General features: G+C 38.0%; 1 protein-coding gene across 2 annotated transcripts in view; it reads left to right on the plus strand.

The window, feature by feature from the left end:
• lingo1a (leucine rich repeat and Ig domain containing 1a) overlaps positions 1 to 17,617 on the plus strand; it is a 130,126-nt gene that overhangs the window by 59,150 nt on the left and 53,359 nt on the right. For both annotated transcript variants that reach the window (XR_006377752.1, XM_044193927.1), the window contains exon 2: positions 11,827 to 11,972. The gene's annotated coding sequence lies outside the window, so the exon portion shown is untranslated. The remainder of the gene's footprint in view (positions 1 to 11,826; positions 11,973 to 17,617) is intronic.

Raw genomic sequence — 17,617 nt, forward strand, 5'->3', positions numbered from 1 at the left:
AACCGTGGTCAAGGATTTCTCTTTTCTTCACTGCATGCAAATGACCTGTTTAATACAGTATCTCGTTAAATTTAAAGGTGATTTAGTTGTACTTTATTAAAACTCATTGGATATAAATTGAACTTGTTATTTTTGAGGAGTGTGATATACTGCGTGATAGTATGTCCAATATTATTGCATTTCTTTTCTGATAGATCATATGGAAAATAATATCTTGGGTTAATTCAGTATAACAGCTCATGAACCAAGAAATGACTGTGCTTATGTGTTATGTGACAAAATTAACAAAGCTGAACTCTTCTTTGGTGAGAGAAGCAGTGGTTGCTGTATTCCAGCTTTTTTTTTTTGTCACCCCTTGGACGGAATGATTCATGAAATCATTTAGGCATCATTTTCAGGGATACACAGCTTCTTAATGACATTATAATTATACATTGAAGATTAATTTGCTTGTGTGAAGCAAATTATTTGATGGATTACTTAGAAATTGGCATGGAGAGCTGCAAATGGTGAATCATGACAGAGCTCAAATTTCTCACTGTGCACTGAAATGACCAAAACATATGGTAATATATTTAAGCACCTCTGGACCTTTCACGGTGGCTGCGGGGTAAAACCTGGAAAGACACAGTGCATATTCAAAGCAAACAACACCACAATTAAGATCAGATTAAGGACATTTTTGTTAATTGCCCTCCACAAATAAGTAATTGATTAATTGCTTATCCGTTAATTAAAGTGGACCTGCGGAGCTCCCTGGACACCTCTCTCATCTGCCCCAGTTAAACTGCTGCCCTCTAATTAGAGATGGAACTAATGTGATGGCCGGCATTTGCAGCATCTTCCCCCTCGATGACACAGAATTAAAACCTGACAGTCACCCAAACTTTTTTAAGTTCCCCTAATTACCTTGATTGTGTTGTGCTTTTAAATTAAGTCATTAAAATGAATTCCTTCTCCGTTCGGAGGCTAGGGGGGGGGCAGGAGTCATGAACCATGAAAACAAGGGCTCAGGGATCACATCATTACTTTCACATGTCAAAAGGTTTTTTGCTGCTTCATGGGAGGTTGACTGGTTATCTGGATGATGTTTTTGCACTGGACTAGTGCTACATAAATACAGTAGCCAATCAAGTTGTCATGTTGAGAATTAATTTAGGATAGGAAAAGAAAAAAGGTTAAAACCTTTTATATAAGACCATACCTGTAAGACCATAAGAGCAAAGAACCTGTTTCTTTCATACCTGTAGTTCATTTAATTTACTATTTCTGCTGAGTTTTGTGCTTACACTGGCTTTTTATAGAGACCAGGCACTGTAAACATGAAGTCATAGGGACTGACAAGTAACTCATTCATTGGACAGTTTTGGTGACTCTGTATTGTCAGCACTACATGGACCCTCATGGGGAAATCACATTCTGGTGACTGACAGCAGGTTATGAAGAATTTTACTGCTTCTTATGTGTTAATTTCTCTTCTCTGGTGTCACAAAGAGCTCACAAAGAAATTATTTATTATGAGCATTATAAGTCAAGACTATAGCGGGACCCCATTTTATGAATAATGACAAACAGGTAGAAACAGTATTAATTAAAATGAAAATGTAAGTTAGTTTGAAGCACACCAACAGGTTAGGTGTGAAAGCAACCTACGCTTCATGCTATTAATGTTACATTTATTATGTTTTCAGACATTAACCTTCTGAAAACAAAACATGTTGTTTACCACATGTATGTATACAAATACTCATGTATGGACACTGGACACATACAACATACAACTGGCTATAATTATTCGTATGGACCTCCGACCTCTACAGATGTCATAGCTCAGGACCTGGATCGCATGTCTACATATAACAGAATGCACTTCAGGAACTCTGTAGGAACACTGCGTGATAATTTGCTCTATATTTTGACAGAAAGACACTCGATTTGTGAAATCAAGTTTTTAGGCCAACTGGAATTTAAAATGAGGTACTTCCATCTCCCATCTGACCAAGAGAAATGGTGTATATCTTTCTTCCATTGCATGATTTCAGAATGATTTAGCCCTGGATTAGCTTTAATATTGTGCACTTTCACCTTTAAAAAGGTGCAATGGAATTTAAAATAGATAATAGGAATAATTATAAATGCCTAGTAATTCAGGGGAATTGAGAAGAAAATATTTAACAAGGTGGTAGAAGATTCACTGAAAGTCTGGGAAAATAAACTAGACAGTAGGGCTGATGTGATGGAAGCAGACAGAATCAGTCAGTTTAAGAGTAGAAAAGTGAAAGACAGCATAAAATCAAATGAATAGATGTTCTGTGTAGGTGTAGTGTGTAACTTATGATAGGCCAGTTCCGCTTTGAAAAAGTCAATTAAACACAAAACGTCTGAGATCACTGTGTGAGAGGGAACAAACATGAATATCAAAATCACATAAAATTAAAATCACAATGGCCAATTAAATGAACATGTATGGTTTTGTAAAATTTGTTATTGTTAGTCAAGAATTGTTGATGATGGCAGCGACAGCGATCACAGAGTTTTCATATATAAGGATCCCAAGAAATGTAGATCAGAAATGTAGATCATGGCTTATTGGGAAAAGGCTGACTTCTGTTGACCTAAACAGCTTATTCAGGTTTATTACAGTCAAGTGTAACAGCGTGGATTGCAGTCTGCAGTATTGTCTTTTTTTGATACTTTGTCGCCAAGGTCAGAAATGTTGGAATCCTACACATTTGGTTACCTCAGTCTGTTTGGATGCTTCTCTAATATATTTTATGGGAAATACAATTTACTATCATGACATTCAGTTCATTTAACGTGAGCAGCTTTTGAGGAATTTGCACTTTTCTGAAAGTGAACACATAAGGTTTTGGATATCTGTCAGTTTTTCTTTAACGCAAGACTGAAAGGTTGAACTCAGGCAAAACAACAACAACAACCAAACATCCAGGGGGTTTTTGCTTGCCTTCTTGGTCTGGTATGACCAGTATGTGATTTGAGGGGACCCGCTAGTCACGGGTGAACGAAGCGAACCGGGAAACCCTCTGTCCCCCCTGTTAAAAATGAACGCATGGTATGACCAGTGGTTTATTGTGGCTAATGCTAGCTAATGTTAGCAGACTGAGTCACTAGAATGGCTTCATGACTATCTACTTGTGTTACACTAGCATTCACCTTATTTCCATAATTGCCACTTGTGTCCAAAGTGAATGCTGTTCGCAAATGTTAATGTGTGTTGTGGTTCTTGAAGCTTGTGCAGTAAGATGTTTTGCATTCAGAGCTTCATCATATAGTTTAATTTAAGTGTTTACATACACATTAAAATAAGAGTGTAGAAAATGATCTGCTGGGTCTGCTCTGCAGCCATCTTCCCTTCTTGCTTGTTTTAAGTGCTTTTTGCCTTCTGTCCGATCTTCAGCAGGTGAAACTCACGATCAGGTGACGACCAAGAACATCCCACTGTTTGGTGATGAAAAAACATCTTGGTTGCCTTATCTGTATGTTTAGGATCATTGTTGCTGTATCACTGTCTAATAGGAGTCCCATACTGTTTATCTTTAAAGCCAAAAGTCAGCCCGGTAGTCATTATTTCATTTCAAATCCAATATGCTGGAGTAAAGAGCCACAACAATAAACGTCCTGCATAATACTCTGACTGCACTGCAAAAACATCTGTATGTTACTGCTGAATTTGTCACCATTAACAACTGAAATCAAGCTTGTTCCCATCTTAACAGATACTCTACAGTTAATTAAACTGTAATGCAATGAAATTGTTTCACCGTTATGTACATTATAACATGAAGAGGCTGCTTGAATTATCCACAGGTTTTGAAAAAAATGATTCCCAACAATGCTAGCATGCACTTTTCAGTAATGGCACTCTAGAAACTTTCACTGCACGGTGACAGAGCTGGCTGAGGAAAAGTAACAGGCCAAACTACACAATGTCAAGGTTGAAGATATTGCTTTAATGATCTGAGCTGTTGGACCTGTCTGAGAGGTGGTTCACATGACCCTGTAGCCTTCAGCTTTTTCCCCCTTACTTTTGTGCTTTTTTAAAAAAAAAGAAAATCTAAGGAAGGGAATTTGAACTGAAATTATTTTGAATCAACTCAAATTAAAGGTATTTTCTTTGAGTAATATGATTGACAATTATAATGAAGAAGTGTTCAGCTTCCTGAGAAGTGCAGTGGGGATTTGATTTTACTTGCTTTTACTTTAAAACACTGCCATGACCTCCAGCACACAATGACTACTTGGGATTTGATGTTTTTTTTGTGGAAGAAGGCAGAGCATGTAATATTCATTGGTTTAAGAGACACTCTGTTTCCTCTTAGTCATTGTGAAGCAGAAGAAAGGCAGTTGGCTTTAAAATGATAGTATACTGAAAAAGATTTGTCATTCTCATTTGCTCTGATGCTATGACCATAACTGTACTATATTCAAAGCTGTGTGGTTTAGTACAGATACATAACTAATCACAATTGAAGAAGATGAGAAGATCAATTTCACTCTCATATTTGTCTGTAAAATATGAAACTACAGCCAGAAGAAGGTAACTTAGCTTAGCATAAAGATTGGAAACAGAGCAAAACAGCTAGCCTGGCTCAGTCCAAAGGGAACAAATCTGCTTAACAAATCCTGTCATCACTGTGAGGTGGAGTGTCTGCTGAGGCAACCAGCACCCCAGGAAGTCACTGCTTCTGGCCAAGAAATAGTTAGGCAGTAACACCATGTAAAACCACAAACTAACATTTTTACAGTTGGATTTTGCATGGATAAAACAAATACAATGTGTTGTTAGTGAGCTTTAGAGGTGCTGGAATGCTGATTTTTTACCTTTGGACAGAGCCAGGCTAACTGTTTCCCCCTGCTTCCAGTCTTTATGCTAAGATAAGCTAAGTTAAGTTAGCTCTCTTGGCTCCAGCTTTATATTTAATGGACAGCTATCAGAGCGACTCAATTTTCTCATCTTACTCTCAGCAAGAAACCGAACAAGCATGTTTTCCAAAATGCCTAACTATTTTTTTAAGTAAAAATAATTCAAATTCACTTTATTGTTTTACTTTAATTTATGCTAGTTTTGACCCTGTTTCTAGCTATGGCACAGTGATTTTAAAGGTTATATTGATAACATTTTTATGTAGACAAATATTGTTAAAAAAAATAATACATCCACAGAGCTTTTAGAAAGGCGTGGAATAAAAGTATCACTTTTCCGGAAAAAAAAAATTATGATTGTGAATTAATCATTATATTTATTTTCAGGTCCAAAATGAATGTTTTGTTTACATCTGTGTGAGATGTCTGATGCTTGTGAGCCAATAGTATAACGACGTTGGTATCATGTAGTAAAGTTGCTAGTTAAGTGTGAAAAAAAACGGACACTGACGTTAGCACATATTAGCTATCTTAGCTTAATCGTCCGAACAACAACAATAACCCATAAAATTACATTTCTGCATATTTAAAAAAAAACAAAAAAAAAAAAACAACAACTATTGGTTGTCCCTGGTTAGATTATCAAAATAACAGAAAGAAAAATAACAGCTTCAATCTCTGAGGAGCTACATTAGCATTAGTGACGGTTTCGTCCAGTTACCTAATGTTATATTTCCCTCAAACCACATAACGTTTTAACGAAGATGCGTATCAGAGGGGATTTAGAAGTGGACCAGAGTCCGACGGCGGACTGGTCTGCTTATGCTCTTCTTTAAGAATGGAATGGATGTGGGATCCCAATATATTACCAATGTGTCATGTCGAACGTAAATTAAAGTTCAGAACTACTGTAAATCTGCTCATTATAGTGTTTAGACCCAAAATGTGACTGTTATTGAGGGTGTCATCTTATATAGCAGTCCAATGTTAGCCCTATAATGAGACACTTAGCTGAGGTACTTGTGACTAGCTAGCCATGTAGCCAGCTGCGTTGAGCTCAACAACTATGGTACTCACGTTAATATAAAAATCTGAAAATACTTATATAATCATACAGTCGTCCTTTCTCCCTGTAGCCATTGTTGCTGTGTGCCGCTCAGCTGTTTTTATAATCTGCTATGAGATTTGTTTTCAGCAAGAAAACTAATGTTAGGTCAACACTACGCTAACACTAACCCTAGCTAACGTCAACTTTTACTGTAGCTGACTGTCGAATGTCGAGCGCTGTGGGTTTTAATAGCATCCATACAATGTACTGTACTGTTTGGATTAAAATGTAACTATATACCTTATATCTTACAGTGTAAAGGATGAATGAAATGTCAATTTACTGTAAGTGTGGCAATATAGAGCCCCTATTAAATGATGGGGAAAAAAGAGTTACCTAAAGCTAGCTAGCCATATCCTAAAATTACCACAGATAAAGTTACATGAAACACCACCGCACAAAGTAAACTAAATCTATTGCTAATGTATAGCTATATGTTGCAAAATGAATTCATTACTCTATCAGGAAAGATTTAGCACTTGATATCACTGAGTCTCACTTCACATGACCATGTGATATGCAGGTGGTGCAACGAACTGGGAACCACTGGAATGGAATGGAAGGGGGGAAGGGGAGTGCATCATGTAGTGGCTGGATGGTATCAATGTTATCAACAGCACCTGTCAATAGACAGATAATTGGAATCTATGTAGTCACTAAATACTTAAGAGAAATAGGCAACACAATTACAAAATGTAAAACAGTGCCCTTTGTTGATAGTACATATAATGTTCAGGGTTCAGTTTGCAGGTTAATCCAGCTACTGCTGATTTTCATCTTGCGTTGTCCCTTTAATGCGTTAGTGAAGGTTTATCATTGATACATCTTTCACCAAAGTACACCAACCTACTCAATCAGTTAAAATACTTCCTGCCTTGGAGCTTGTGAGTGTATTTACCACAGCTGGTCAGTCAGCAGTCCCAATAGTGCAGTTGGGGTTAAGTGTCTTGCTCCTCGAGGCCCCTCTAAAGCCAGTGTTAAAGCTGTTAATTGTTGAGAGGCGAATCTTTCGTATTCCTTCCCCTGCTCAGACTGGCACAGATAATCTGTGCTTGTAAAAATCTGATACTTGCTGAATCATATTTCAAAATATGATAAAATTTGTATCAAATCCCTTGTTTGAGGAATTTTTGATTAAGGATTACAGAGGTCAGATTATGGGAAAGTATTGTTGTAATACAGAACACACTGACAGAAAGTTTATCCCCAAATGAAGATAAGAGGAACTGCAACAGGGATTACTACTGAAATCATGAGCAACAAAGTGTTTTTCTTGCAAAGTGATGTGCCAGATATTTTGGCAGGGCTAATAGCTGCCATTTAAACTATTTTCTTATTTGTCCGTTTGCTTATTTATTTATTTTGCTGCTCTAGAATGAGTCTGCAATTTTATAATATGGGATATTGAATCAATCCATCCTCTTAAGTTAAAGACAAATATGTTGTTTGTTAACTCTGCCAAGGGACTGTGTGTACTTTTCTATTCCAGCCAAAGATTTATTTACTGCTTGAAAGGGCTCAAAAATCCTGTGTGGTTAATGTTTATAGACAGGGGCGGTTTAAAGATGTTGTATAGAGGTTGGAACTGTGTTACCCAGTGTGCATGCCACTGTAAGGTAAACTCCCCAGGATCCCTGTTAGTCACTTAGGCCGTGATATGTTCTACTGGGTGCCTGGGGGGGCGTGTGCCACGTGGGTGATGCTTTTGCCTGTCAGGTGGCTTGTGGTGAGAGCTAATCCTGTTGAAAATAGAAATGTTTTCTGCCTTGGGATGGAGGGAAGGGGTGCAAGAGAGATGTGACCGGCCCCAAGGAGTCAGTCATCCATGTGCACAAGGAGAGATAGCCTAATCTTGTCACAGACGCAGGGGGGAAAAGGAAAAGTCCCAAGCTATCAGTAGCAAAGACTCACGGAGATGATTTGTAAAATCATGCTAGCACATGAGAAACATTTTTATTTTTTTCTTCCCAGAGGCTTTGCCTCTGTTGATCTGTAATTCACTTATGCATACATTTATGTTATTTATTATTTCATACCCTTACCCTTGAAATTACTTTTCTGTCATGTTTACTGGTAGGATTTTTACACAAGACTGTCTATCATGCTCTTGTTTTACATTTCGTTTGGTTCCCTGTTCTCCATTTTAAATGTTTAAAAGTTAAATGCTGTGCAGATGGTGTTTATCAATGACTCATCTTCTATCTCCCCAGGACCCCGTTTTCTATATGGGGTTCAATTTCTGTTTAGAGTAATTGTGTGTGCATTTGTTGTTCAGCTGCAATTATCCCAAGGTTGTCAAAGGAGAAGTCGCATGTTTTCAGGTTACTGTATGAATCCTGTTACCCCTCTGGCTCTCTCTTCATAATATGTCAGTTACGCATCCTTGCTGCCTTTGAGTTTCAGCTATACTTCACAGAGTAACATGTAGCTTCTTGCTACTCTGCATGGTAGTGGTATGGCGGGGGCAGTGAGACTGATATTCTCGGAGGTCCTGTCAATGTGACGGAGTAGCAGGAATAATTTTTGCATGCCCAAACTGACGGCTTTCAAGTGGGGAAACAATGGGCCAAATCACTTATCAGGCTCTGCTTCACTCTTAAAATACCCAGCAGCAGTTTTGATGGGGAGCTGACTTCCAGGTTTCACTCAGTCAGTTCCTTGTGCATTACCAGAGGGAAGCCAAGCATAATATGTTTGCTATTTCAGCAAGTAATGCCATTAATGCTTAAATACAGCTGTAAGGATTCTTTAGTCACAATAATGCAGTTCACATAGTTTGCAATCATACATAGTCCGGTAGAAGAGTGAATCATGGGTCAAAAAAGACATCATCATCTTTATACAGTACATGACTTGATTTTCCCTGACCCCAGGATTTAACCTCATGAATTGTCCGCCATTGTTGATTCAACCCACGTATGGGCTATAAATAACGCAGAACCTCTTTTGCAGGTTTGGGTCTTTTTATCCCTTTATTCACTGCTTTTTGAAAGCTAACTGACATAAATGAAACTAATGTCAACCAAGACTTTTACCCTTTAGCTGGAAACTGCAGCAGTATTAGCCAACCAACCAACCAAACAAGCCACTAAAAAGCTATTTAGTTGTTATAGCGTCATCCGACATTGTTAGTAAATTGCATGCTTAGAGCAAGTCACGCTGTTGTTGTTGATGCGTCTCATCATTTGTAGCTTTTATATGTCAAATACATTTCCTTAGAAGTGACTGAATTAATTAGACTACTCTTCAATGGCAACTATCTGTGTTTGTTTACCTCTGTTTAAGTTTCACTGCTATAAGTTTTACTGCAGAGTTACCGCTTTATACTCCATATTGGCAATTGTTATAGACCAGATGACATCTTGAATTTTGCCAATAGCAGCTCATAGAGAAAAGCTAAGTAAAATTATAATCAAATGCATTGGTTATATTAGAAAATGACCAGTAATCCAGGATCCAGTAAGTAAATATTCAATTTACAATATTTAATCATACAGTGCTACATTTATATAATACCAATCAGTTATGGCTGTCGCTGCCAATATCAGATTTTTTTTCTGAAACAGTAGATGCCACAAATGCCAAATGTTGTTTTTCTTAATTTTGCCATGTGTAAAGTTAATGTACAGTAACATGTAATAATGTGACATTTAAGATGTAACACAGATGCTAGTAAATAATCTGATACCAAATATCATACATTGAAATTAATTGTTTTGCCAGTAATGAGGCAGATGAGATGTAGAACATCTTGCAGAGGAAGAACAAGATGTCTCTATTGCTGCCAACAACTCTGCAGACAAATTACACCAGCAGAGATGCTCCAACACTTTGCTTTGAATCCAAAGTCTTACTTTTCCCAGCCAGGAAATCAAAGGGAAGTTCATCCCTTCTGATATAAACGCATCAGCTAGTAGATATGTATGTATCAAATGTGGAAGATCAAATATTTGCCATGCCATTTGTTGGCCGTTGCCTTTTGCACTGTTTGCTGATAGATGTAGCTCAGCTGGGATAATGATTTTACAGGAATTTGTGGTTATAAAAGTCATAGCAAATGGTTACAGCTTTTGATTTTTGGGTCTAAGTGTCTGATGCTTTCATTATCATGGACACATTTATCAGGCAGTCCTAGTAGCCTCTAGTGTAAAATGCTGTAAAACAAAAAACAATTATTGGAAATGTGAATATTAATAATTTCACCAGAAGCTCTTTTGTTATTTATTTTGTGTAATAAAGGAACAAATTAACTGTGGTATCCACAACCTCTGAACACTCAAGATCTCTTTGGCATTTCCAAAGTCTGATCGTGTCTCACCCACAGAGAGGGAAATGGAGCATGTGGTTATTACTGGCAGCAAGTAGAGATGTGAAATCAAAAAGCAAAGCTGAGATACTGTTATTCTCTTTTGCAAAGAGCTTCTTCAGTATGAAGTTGCTGCACATGTAAATATATTCTTATTGTGAATGGAAGGCCACATCTATAATAGTAAATCTCAGTTGTTTTGTTTTTTTATCCTCAATTTATTTATTTTTTTATTCTGCCTGAGGTATATTTATGCAAATTCCACTCTGTTAAGCATGCCTTGTTTTATCCTGAGAAATGATAATGCCCTTGAAAGGTAGTTTGAAAGCTATGAAAGCTATGAACTTGCATTCATGTTGATTGTTTAAACCAGGAATGACTTAATCCATAATCAACTGTTTAGATGAACTGAAGTCAGGCTTTTCACAATAAGATGGCTTCCTTTCTGGAATGTCACTCAGGTCTTTTAAAAGATGCTCTAATCAGTATTTCTATACAAACAATTAATCAAATGATCATGTGTATGTGAAAGTGGTCGCTTGTAGTGAGGAAGCAACAGAGAATTATCACCCAACTCTGCAGTTCCACTCCAATTCTATGGAGCATTTCAGTCTTTCAGCTCATTGTTTTGCTTTTGCAGCACGCGACTTTGCTGTTTTGGTTTCCTCCCACCGCTCTCATCAGCATCTCGACACAGGAGGCAGCTGTTTTCAGTCAAGAGCTCTCATAAACCCACTGTACACCAGCTGCCCAGCACCAAACAGCAGACAGACACAGTTAGCGACTAGCTGGTGAACATAGTGGAGCATTGAGAATGTAATTAGCCAGATATTTCCCTTAGGAGTTGGTGGAGACTAAAACAGAGCTAAACGAAAATTGAATGTTGGACACTGTATCTGCTGGATGTGTAATAAGCAACTGTTTGCTATATCAACTAAAAAGTGACAATATGTCAGTGTTGTATTTAAAGCTTGTTTCTGCTGCCACTTAGTATGCAGAAAATCAGTTACTGCACTACTATTGTTTAAAGAACAATAAAATGTCACAATGCATACAGTATATCCAAGTAAAATACTGCATATATCTGTAATTTGCATACACAAAAAAGGTATGCACTCGGTCAGGACAGTGAGGAAGCTCTGAGTCCTTCTCTTGAAATCAGAAGCAATAATTTATCTTGTTCACTGTGACATGAGTAGGCTGTGGTTGGGATCCTCAGTCACAGGACGCCAACTCTCAATGTTAGTAAATGCTACTAAACTATTATGTGATAGTTTGTGAGGGCTTTCAGTGAAAGCTTTCTTAAAAAAAGATGTGTAAAATGTGTCTTTTTACGAAGCAAAATAAATTATGGCTGTTGTTTGAATAAAGAGTGCACTCTACATGCTGTTATACTTCTTCAAACGTTTCATTTTCACAACTGAAAATTTAGTAATTCAAAATGTTAAGACAAATATTAAGCAAATTACCTGACTATCGGACTGATTAGTTTAGGAGTAAGGTTTCCACTGTTGCTTTGTTCTTGCAGGTGGCTGATCAATTGAAGAGGGAATGCTGCGAGGGTATGTGGATTAAGGGGAGACGTTGCCCACCTCACACCTCCAGCCTCCCGCCTTCTGCACAGTAAGCAGCTCCAGCAGCTCCTTGGAATCAGCAGGCCAGCAATTACTGCCTGTGAGTATTATTGCACTACCCAAATTATGAGACGCTCCTGCTGATCAACATGCAGTGTACAGAATTTGAGTTTAGTGGGAAAATCTAACATCATCTCTAACTTTGCAATGGATTTGCAGGCCTTGTCTGGTACATTTTAAAACCAGCACAGTTAAGGAAAGTATGAAGGAAACAACATGACACCATCTTGCATGCGGTAGTGTGAGGGTGCTTTCAACAGAGGTTTAAAAGCCGACTCATCTCAGAGCGGTCAGAACAAACATTTCAAATGCTGAAACCTCTGATCTGCTCATCTATCTGTTGATGGAAAAGAGACATGACGTTTCCTTCAAAACATATTTGCTGTTGTAAATTAGTTGTGTTTAAATGTAATTTCTGGGAGACAGGGTTGATTTTACCATAATACTCCACCCCTGTAGTTAGTGTTGAATGCCTGTTGTGGCAAAAGCTTCCAGAGTATTTTAATTTACCTCTCTGTGAGCCCCTGCATTTGAAGTGCATTTGCCTTTTAAGTTGCCTCGCCTAATCAACAGCAGAAAATTGTATTTAGCGCTAGTCAATAAGAAAATCATCCCCAGCAATGCAATCCTCTGGTCTCAGAGGTTATGCAGTTTGATAAGCATTAGACCAGTAACACTTTCTGACAACACACAGATGAATTATTAATCAGCACTAAAGTGATTTTTACACTGACTTGTATACAGACTGTCTGTGCTGGCTTTAACTACGGGAGATTGAAATTTCAACACGCGGTCAAGGTTTATGTCAGCGATAAAAATGCCTGTTTCCATTAAAGTACATTTGTGCACTGATAGATACATAGTCTTTCTGAGTTTGATTGGTATGGATGAATGATTGCCATAATTCATGTCAGATTATATTGAGATGGTATGCAATTCCTTGATTGCACGCCATAAGAAGGGTTAAGCTGCTGACCTCTATAATGTGCTTGTAACCCTGGCAGAGCAGCTGTAGCATTATCATCATCATCGCCAATCAGTTCAGTTCACTACTTCAGACATGTGGTACATAGAAGGAAAAAGATAAAAGATGAAATGAAAAAGATATGAAGTATAAAAACAGGTATTTACAGATTCAGGTATCATCTTCATCATCACTAATAACCAACAAACCGAAATACAATTCAGTCACCTCATAATTTCATACGCCTGCCTGTCTCTTTCGATATTCCACTCGCCATTAAGCCTGAGCGATCCATTTTCATAGATATTCACTTTTCCTCATTACCCTGCTTTTACTAGGCCATTTTTTAATTACACCTCTTCTGATGACTCTACCTCACAGTAGCTCACCATTCCCTAACTTGTTTCGATGGATTCTTTTTGCAGTGCATTGCCAGGATATTGACTGAAACATTTTTTTCATGACATGCAATCCTATCTTAGGTGCGACTCACTGCTAAAATAGAAAGAAAAAGCTAAGGAGAAAAAAATGTATTGAGATCTATTAGGTTAGTGTACCTCAGTAATATGTCCAGTGGACTGTAGCTATCTCCCAGAAAACAACCAGACATCTCCGCTTTTCAAGAGAGGAGCATTACAGGAAGTGCCATCACTTCAGCTCCTCTGTGTCAATTGCTCCAAAATGGCCAATGTCCTGTCTAGGATGTGTGTTTTCACATTTTTATCATCCCCTGCCGTAGTTATCTGGTTGCACTTAGGGCCATCAGTCATCGATGCTGCGCTGAGAGGAAGCCGATGTGCAGTAAAACTGACTGACGGCTTTCCGCATGACTGAAGATGTATGAGACATGCAGGCGAGCTGGTGGGGAATTTTTTTTTATTGTATTTTCAGCGCTGCCATAAGGTGCCAACAGGGAAAATAGCCATGCTTACCGTGCTTCTGAATAGAGCATTTGGGATGTGGCATCTCAATCTTTGGAGGAAGGAGTTTTAATGAAGCTTACTAACATTGAATTAGCTGTAGTTGTAGTTGAATTGTAGTTAGTTTAACAACAGTCAAAAAATTATTGCAGACATTTACATCACATTCATTAATTTGGCAGACTCTAAAGTGGCATATAAATGAGGTACAATATGATAAAAAGTAGTCCACACATTAGTCTCTCTACTTATTCTTCTGTCTACATGTTTCACACATCTGTGTTCAGTCAGTTCTTCTATTTACAGTTAGTTTCTAAGACGTTAGTACCATAATTCTCCAATGGAATTAAGGCATTCTTTAAAGAGACAGAATGTCGTTATCTTCACTCATGTGCATCCCATTTGGCATCATCAACTCTCAAATACAATTAAACAATACAATAGAATGAATAAAACATTTTTGGAAAAAAGTGCATTAAACCACTTCACCTGCACACATTGTGTTATTTCCTGTTATCACTGTATAAGGATGAGAGTTCCTCTTGCTCTATCTTACCACACTGCTCTGTACTGTGTCTGTGACAATAATTTGGAAGCCTTCTTTTCCTGAATTATCAAAGCTATAAAGCTCCACGCTTTAAATCACTATAAACACCTTGGAGCCCCAGAAACTCACACTCAAACTTACATTAACGCTTCATTTTCAAATTGCCATAATCCTCTTAATTTATACACGGAAACACTCAACAACAAAGTTTGTGTAATGATGGACTCATAATTAATGAATTATCAAAAATGCCAAATATTCATCACCTAATATGTAATATCAACTTACAGAGGCTTAAACTCAACCAACCCGGTATCACACCAAAGCGTGTAATAAACCCGTCAGTCCACTAGAGGATACAGTCAGTGTCACATTTTGCCTTGCCTACGCCTGAAAACCACATGGTGGACGGGCGTGTGTATTACATGCTTTGGCATGATACTGCGCTGAAGTTAGTAATCATAAATATGCAATGTCCGGTTAGACTAATAAAGCTCCAAGGCACCAAAAATGCTTGGTTAGGGTTAGGAAAAGATCATGGTTTGGGTTAAAACAACTACTTCTTTAAAACAATGGAAACAAACCATGGTCTCGAACCCAGGTCTCCTGTGTAAAAGTCCTGTAACCAACCTGACCTCCTACCTTACACAGACCTTTTTGCTCTTTAGATTACTCTTTATATTACTTTCATCGTTTGCTCCTGTTATTATCGCCCCCCCGCTGGTACTGCACCTTCATACTAATGTGTACTTTTCACGCCTAGGTATGCCATGGTATCCTCTAATGGATCGGCTGGTGTATTACACACTTTGGCGTGATACTGGGGCTGGCTCAACAGTTGTCAGTTTTATTCTTCTACATCAGGATAAAACATATCAAAAGCTGTTGTACTGTGCCTTAAACGTGGAGATTATATATTCTGCTGCACAAGATAACTGCCATGTACAGCATCAGAAAATGATTCATCATTTGCATAAGAACAATCAAGGGACACCTCTCAGCGAGCTCTAATTAGAAATGTTCTTGTTCGATGGCTTACGCTGCACCTTGCATACAAAACCCCCACGACTTGACCTTTGAATTATGAACATTCTCCATTGCGTGAAACTGCATCCATGTCGACAGGGGGAGAATGTAAAGTAAAACATACTGAGATGCACTGAAATGCCATTTAGTTCATGGCTGTGCTTAATTTTATCCCTCATTTCACCGGCTTACTTTATGAATTCTCCATATGAGATTCTTAAAGGAAAGCTAAAGTCCACATTCAGGCTTTCAACACTGTGTTGGTAAAATGAGCTTCAGCCTCTTGTTGTTTTCATCACAGTGGCTGCATTTCAAACATACTGCCCTGTCAATTGTCAAATGCAAGATTTATCTTTTACATCATTAGACACCCTGACTGTATGTGATTGATCTGGAATTCATGATCTTCTCCTCAACGAACGGTTGAGTGAAGCAGCCTGTTTATTTTCGGTAGTGGCAACATAATTGGGTTTTCTCATGCTTTAGGGCTTTTTTGCTTAATTTTTTTTTGTCCAATTAGAGATATTTCCCTCCAGTTGGGCCCCTCAGCTTTCAATACAAGTTGTCAAAAGTATATAATTATATTCTGATTTCACAAAAGGATATCTTTACACCAACCGTTTAAAATCAAATAAGCTGCACTGGATTCTTCATTGGTATTTTTGGAGAATCCATGTAAGCTCTGTCTGAGCTCTCAGAACAAAATACTTTACAAGATATACCTGCCTGGACTGACATTCAAATCTGTTTTGACAAATAACAATTTTGACAGCAATACTCTCAAAATCTTCCTGCACAGTGGATTTTGAAGCACTTTGACGAGGAAACAAAGACAGAGGTAGAAGTGTTGTACCTTTTTATTCAGCATAGTTTCATTCATGCCATCTGATCAGAAATTTGCATTGGTTAAAACTAAACATTAAAGGAAAATGCCGCCACAAAAGAATTCATCACTTTTAAAAACAGCATTGAGTGATCTACCTTGCATCCTAATGGCCTAGTTTGTTGTTGTTGTGTATTTTTAGCTTTGTCTTCTTGACATCATGTCAAGGTACTGTGTTCCCTGTGTAGCTACAGTGGAGTTTGATAAAACAAACATTTGTTTCATCTGTGTCTGCAACACAACTCAACGTCAGTCCCTTCTTTCTAGGTTTTCTTCTAGCCTCACCATTTTGCCCTGATATCAAGTACATGGCATTGGAAAAATAGAACGCGCTAGCATGTCTGTAACTTCATTGAAGTCAGTGTTGAGCCTCATCAGACCATGACTCAATGCAGACACAACTCTCTCTCTTATGGTCTTACTAAGCTCAGCACATCTCCATGCTTGTAGAATACTTTTATAGTCCAGAACATGCTATGTTTTTTTCTCCAATTGCACTTAACGGGCATGAAATGGTATACACTTTTGAGACAATATGTAATCAGCCCTAGGTTTTTATGGTAGAAGAGCTTCTGCCATTGACATACTTCATTCCCAGTGGTGGGCAGTATTATCAGTGTCTATTACCATACTATCAGTTTCAAAGAATAATCCCTCTTATGTCATGTGCTTTTTTACATGTCACTCCCTCCTCCTACTCACCACTTGTGCTTTGTGCCCACTGGTGTACTCAGTTGACTTGATAGATTGAGAAGGCATGTTTGTTTGTCAAAAAGTACCGCTCTCCAGTGTTTGGGTTATATCAAAAGTTGTCAACATATGATATGTGAGCATGTTACCAGAGGTGCCGCATCCCTGTCTTTTAACACACAAAAGGAAAAACAAATCTTTCATTCATGACCTTGCCTAAGGCATTACATATGCCAGGGCCACCACTGTTTATTCCTGTTCCGGTAGTCTAGCAGCAGAGCTTCAGTGTCATGTAAGCTTTCATTGAAGGCATACGAGTTATCAAAGGCTTTCACTGTCCTTATCCTCCTGCTTGGATTGTTGGGGGGCAACATCTTTTGTCAGGAAGCAACAGGTGTAAAAGAAATTATGAATACATTCAGAAACATGAAATGCAACATATAGAATGTTAAATAGCCAGTCACTGAAATTTCTATTTTACATTTAATTCAAGGTGTGTCCCTGTAAACTCGACAATTGGCCCTCAAGGAATTCATTAGCTTTTAACTGTGAAACATTAAAATAACATCCATTACATTTATATAAGCGGTTCAACCAGCTCACCAATGTGTGAAAAGATAATCAAAGCAGTTCCACGGTCGTGCTCAGTGTAAAT

Source organism: Siniperca chuatsi, linkage group LG4, assembly GCF_020085105.1.
Source record: "Siniperca chuatsi isolate FFG_IHB_CAS linkage group LG4, ASM2008510v1, whole genome shotgun sequence".
Taxonomy (NCBI): Eukaryota; Metazoa; Chordata; class Actinopteri; order Centrarchiformes; family Sinipercidae; genus Siniperca; species Siniperca chuatsi.